This window comes from Somniosus microcephalus, chromosome 1, assembly GCF_052327205.1.
Source record: "Somniosus microcephalus isolate GS21.2 chromosome 1, FLI_Smic_1.0, whole genome shotgun sequence".
Lineage (NCBI taxonomy): Eukaryota > Metazoa > Chordata > Chondrichthyes > Squaliformes > Somniosidae > Somniosus > Somniosus microcephalus.
The window spans coordinates 3,652,413-3,658,412 of NC_140987.1; positions in this window are offsets into that span (position 1 = coordinate 3,652,413).

Below are 6,000 nucleotides of genomic sequence, written 5' to 3' on the forward strand. Positions count from 1 at the left end.
CTTTCCATGGCAAGAACATCCTTCCGCAGATGGGGCGACCAAAACTGTACACAATACTCCAGATGCAGTCTCACCAGCACCTTGTACAGCTGTAGTAAGGTATCCCTATTCCTATACTCGAACCCCCTTGATATGAAGGCCAACATACCATTTGCCTTCTTAATCGCCTGTTGCACCTGCATGCTCTCCTTCAGTGACTGGTGCACAAGAACACCCAGGTCCCTCTGCACTTCCCCATCTCCCAATCTATTGCCATTTAGATAATAATCTACCCTCCTGTTTTTACCCCCAAAGTGGATAACCTCGCATTTATCCACATTATAGTGCATCTGCCACGTATCCGCCCATTCCCCCAACCTGTCCAAATCGCACTGTAGCCTCCTGACATCCTCATCAGAGCCCACCCCTCCTCCTAGTTTAGTGTCGTCAGCGAATTTGGAAATATTGCATCCAATTCCCTGATCCAGATCATTTATATATATTGTGAACAGCTGGGGTCCCAGGACAGATCCTTGCGGCACCCCGCTGGTCACTGCCTGCCACTCCGAAAACGAGCCGTTTATTCCAACTCTCTGTTTTCTATCCGCCAGCCAGTTCTCTATCCACGTTAATACTTTGCCCCCAATCCCATGAGCCTTAATTTTGCATGATAATCTTTTGTGTGGAACCTTATCGAAGGCTTTCTGGAAGTCAAGGTACACCACATCCACTGGCTCTCCCCCATCTATTTTACCAGTTACTTCCTCAAAAAATTCCAGCAGATTAGTCAAACACGATTTACCCTTTGTAAATCCATGTTGACTCTGTCCGATCCTTTCCCCATTTGTCAAGTGCTCCGCTATTTTATCCTTAATAATGGACTCTAGCATTTTGCCCACAACCGATGTAAGGCTTACTGGTCTATAATTCCCTGCTTTCTCTCTACCCCCCTTTTTAAATATTGGGGTAACATTAGCTACCCTCCAATCCACGGGTACTGTTCCCGAGTCAATGGAGTTCCGGAAGATGATCCTTAGAGCATCTGCTATCTCCAGGGCCACCTCCTTAAGTACCCTAGGATGTAGTTTATCAGGCCCCGGGGATTTGTCGGCCTTCAGTCCCCTCAACTTACCCAACACCATATCCCTAGAGATACTAATTTCTGTCAGCTCCTCCCTCTCATTAGTCCCTATGTTTGCCGATATTCCTGGGAGGTTATTTGTGTCCTCCTTTGTGAATACAGAGCCAAAGTATGAGTTTAATTGGTCTGCCATTTCCTTATTCTCCATTATATATTCTCCCGAATCGGACTGCAAGGGACCGACTTGGGATTTTACCAGTCTTTTCCTCCTGATATACCGATAAAAGCTTTTGCAGTCTGTCTTTATGTTTGCTGCAAGTTTACTTTCGTATTCTATTTTCCCCTTCCTGATTAATCCCTTTGTCCTCTTTTGCTGTATCCTGTACTGCCCCCAATCTTCCGGTCTGGTGCTTTTTTTTGCCAGTTGATATGCCCTTTTTTTTGATTTTATGCTGTCCCTAATTTCCCTCGTTATCCACGGTTGAGCCACCTTCTAGGTTTATTTTTATGCCAAACCGGTATAAACATGTTCTGGAATTCTTCCATTCTATCCTTGAATGCTTGCCATTGTCTATCCACTGTCAATCCCCCCAGAAACACCACCCAATCAATCTTACCCAATTCCCGTCTCATACCCTCGTAATTCCCTTTATTTAAGTTCTGGACCTTAGTCTCTGATTCAATTTCCTCACTCTCCATCTCGACTGAGAGCTCGATCATATTATGATCGCTCTGACCCAAGGGGCCTCGTACAAGAAGATTGTTGATAAGTCCCTTCTCATTGCACAATACCCAGTCTAAAATGGCCTGATCTCGAGTCGGCTCCTCGACATATTGGTCCAGATAACCGTCCCGAAAACATTCCAGGAATTCCTCCTCCTCAGAATTTTTACTAATTTGGGTAGTCCAATCAATATGTAAATTAAAGTCACCCATGATGACAGCTGTGCTCTTATCGCACGCTTCTCTAATTTCCCTTTTTATGCCTTCCCTCACCTCCATATTACTATTTGGAGGCCTATATATCACACCCACTAACGTTTTCCTCCCCTTGCTATTTCTCATTTCTACCCATACAGATTCCGTTTCATCCGAGTTAATATCCTTCCTTTCCATTGCATTAATCCCCTCCTTTACCAGCAATGCTACCCCACCTCCCCTACCTTTTTGCCGATCCTTCCTAAATATTGTATATCCCTGGATGTTAAGTTCCCAGCCTTGCCCACCCTGCAGCCACGTTTCTGTAATCCCAATCAAATCATACTTGTTTACCTCTATTTCCACAACTAATTCATCCACCTTGTTCCTAATGCTTCTAGCATTAAGATACAAAGCCTTCAGGCTTCATTATGAATTAGTTTGGCCCTTTGTGTTTCTCTCCTTTGCTTATTGCTTCTCACCTTTCTACCATCTATTTCTGACTTCATATGACTTCCCTCTTTTCCACTATCTAGGTTCCCATCCCCCTGCCAAATTAGTTTAAATCCTCCCGAACCGCCCTAGAAAATATTACCCCGAGGACATCGGATCCCTCACAGCTCAGGTGTAGACCGTCCCCTTGGTACAGGTCACTCCTCCCCAAGAACTGGTTCCAATGCCTCAAGAATTTAAATCCCTCTCCCTTGCACCACTGCTCAAGCCACGTATTTAGCTTATCTATCTTACTCTCTCTAAACTTATTAGCTCGTGGCACTGGTAGCAATCCAGAGATTACTACCTTTGAGGTCCTACTTTTCAATTTAGCTCCTAACTCCCTAAATTCAGCTTGTAGGACCTCCTCCCTCTTTTTACCTACATCGTTGGTACCTACATGTACCACGACAACTGGCTGATCCCCCTCCCCCTTCAGAATGCTCTGCACCCGCTCCGAGACATCCTTGACCCTTGCACCAGGGAGGCAACATACCATCTTGGAGTCTCGGTCTCGGCCACAGAAACTCCTATCTATCCCCCTTACAATTGAATCCCCTATCACTATAGCCCTATCCCTCTTTTTCCCACCCTTCTGTGCAGCAGAGCCAGTCATGGTGCCCTGAACCTGGCTGCTGGTGCCTTCCCCTGATAAGTCATCTCCCCCAACAGTACCCAAAACGGTAAACCTGTTTTGGAGGGAGATGACCGCAGGTGACTCCTGCACTACCTTCCTGCCTTTACCCTGCCTTTTGGTCACCCATTTACTGTCTGAGCTAGCCTTTACCTGCGGTGTGACCAACTCACTGAATGTGCTATCCACAACATCCTCAGCATCGCGTATGCTCCAGAGTGAGTCCATTCGCAGCTCCAGCGCCGCCATGCGGTCTGCTAGGAGCTGCAGCTGGACACACTTCCTGCACACATAGTTGTCAGGGACAGTGTCCCTGATTTCCCACATGGCACAGGAGAAGCATGACACGGGTCCGAGCTGCCCTTCCATGACTTAACCCTTACAATACCCTTTTATTTACTACGATTTAGCTTAACTATTGAATTCTACTTAGAATAAGTTTGTGAAAGTACTCACCAACCAGTCACCTACCTGTTTTCTGGTGTTGTATTTTCACTGCCGCCTCCTGTCCTGGAACCTTCTCCACCTAGGTTAGGCTCCTGAAATAAAATAAATTGAACCTACCTTTTCAACTTCCCCTAACCCCTAAAAGGTTAGAGGAGGTGGAAGGGTGGGAGACACTACACTGTAGTGTTTCGGGTTTAGCAACAGCTCCACCTATATAAGAGTTACTGGCCTCCTGCTCTCCCGTCTGCACCAGCTGTGAAAGAAAAAGCCCGCGAAAGGTGAGCTTTTAAACTCACCAGTTACTGGCCTCCTGCTCTCCCGACTGCCCCAGCTGTGGTCTCGGGCCTCGCCTCTCTCCGGTTTTTATACCGGCTCTGAATCACTGCTCCCGACTGGTCTCGGGCCTCGCTGGTCGCCGGGTTTTCTCCCGAGCTCCTCCTCGCTGCTCCCGCTGCTCCCGACTGGTCTCGGGCCTCGCCTCTCTCCGGTTTTTATACCGGCTCTGAATCACTGCTCCCGACTGGTCTCGGGCCTCGCTGGTCGCCGGGTTTTCTCCCGAGCTCCTCCTCGCTGCTCCCGCTGCTCCCGACTGGTCTCGGGCCTCGCCTCTCTCCGGTTTTTATACCGGCTCTGAATCACTGCTCCCGACTGGTCTCGGGCCTCGCTGGTCGCCGGGTTTTCTCCCGAGCTCCTCCTCGCTGCTCCCGCTGCTCCCGACTGGTCTCGGGCCTCGCCTCTCTCCGGTTTTTATACCGGCTCTGAATCACTGCTCCCGACTGGTCTCGGGCCTCGCTGGTCGCCGGGTTTTCTCCCGAGCTCCTCCTCGCTGCTCCCGCTGCTCCCGACTGGTCTCGGGCCTCGCCTCTCTCCGGTTTTTATACCGGCTCTGAATCACTGCTCCCGACTGGTCTCGGGCCTCGCTGGTCGCCGGGTTTTCTCCCGAGCTCCTCCTCGCTGCTCCCGCTGCTCCCGACTGGTCTCGGGCCTCGCCTCTCTCCGGTTTTTATACCGGCTCTGAATCACTGCTCCCGACTGGTCTCGGGCCTCGCTGGTCGCCGGGTTTTCTCCCGAGCTCCTCCTCGCTGCTCCCGCTGCTCCCGACTGGTCTCGGGCCTCGCCTCTCTCCGGTTTTTATACCGGCTCTGAATCACTGCTCCCGACTGGTCTCGGGCCTCGCTGGTCGCCGGGTTTTCTCCCGAGCTCCTCCTCGCTGCTCCCGCTGCTCCCGACTGGTCTCGGGCCTCGCCTCTCTCCGGTTTTTATACCGGCTCTGAATCACTGCTCCCGACTGGTCTCGGGCCTCGCTGGTCGCCGGGTTTTCTCCCGAGCTCCTCCTCGCTGCTCCCGCTGCTCCCGGGATGTGGTATATTTGGATTTTCAAAAGGCTTTCGATAAGGTCCCGCATAAGAGACTAGCATGTAAAATTAAGGCACATGGGATTGGGGACAAGGTATTGACTTGGATAGAGAACTGGTTGGCAGACAGAAAGCAAAGAGTTGGAATAAACGGCTCTTTTTCCAAGTGGCAGGCAGTGACTAGTGGGGTACCGCAGGGATCGGTCCTTGGACCCCAGCTATTCACAATATATATTAGTGATCTGGATGAGGGAACTAGATGTAATATCTCCAAGTTTGCAGACGACACAAAGCTGGGTGGGCGTGTGTGCTGTGAGGAGGATACCGAGAAACTCCAGTATGATTTGGACAGGTTGAGTGATTGGGCAGAAGCATGGCAGATACAATATAATGTGCATAAATGCGAGGTTATCCACTTTGGAGTCAAAAACAGGAAGGCAGATTATTATTTGAATGGCAATAGATTGGGAGAAGGGGAAGTGCAACGAGACCTGGGCGTCCTTGTGCACCAGTCGCTGAAAGTAAGCATGCAGGTGCAGCAGGCGGTTAAGAAGGCAAATGGTATGTTGGCCTTTGTAGCGAGAGGGTTTGAGTACAGGAACAAGGATGTCTTGCTGCAGTTGTACAGGGCCTTGGTGAGACCACATCTGGAGTATTGTGTGCAGTTTTGGTCGCCGTATCTGAGGAAGGATGTTCTTGCCATGGAAGGAGTGCAGCGAAGATTCACCAGGCTGATACCTGGGATGGCAGGAATGACGTATGAGGAGAGATTGAGTCGATTGGGCTTGTACTCGCTGGAGTTTAGAAGAATGAAAGGGGATCTCATCGAAACTTACAAAATTCTAACAGGACTAGACAGACTAGATGCTGGAAGGATGTTCCCGATGGCCGGGGAGTCCAGAACCAGGGGTCACAGTCTAAGGATAAGGGGTAGGCCATTTAGGACAGAAATGAGGAGGAATTTCTTCACCCAGAGAGTGGTGAACCTGTGGAATTCTCTACCACAGAAGGCAGTAGAGGCCAATTCATTAAATATATTCAAGAAGGAGTTGGATATATTTCTTAAGGCTAAAGGGATCAAGGGATATGGGGAG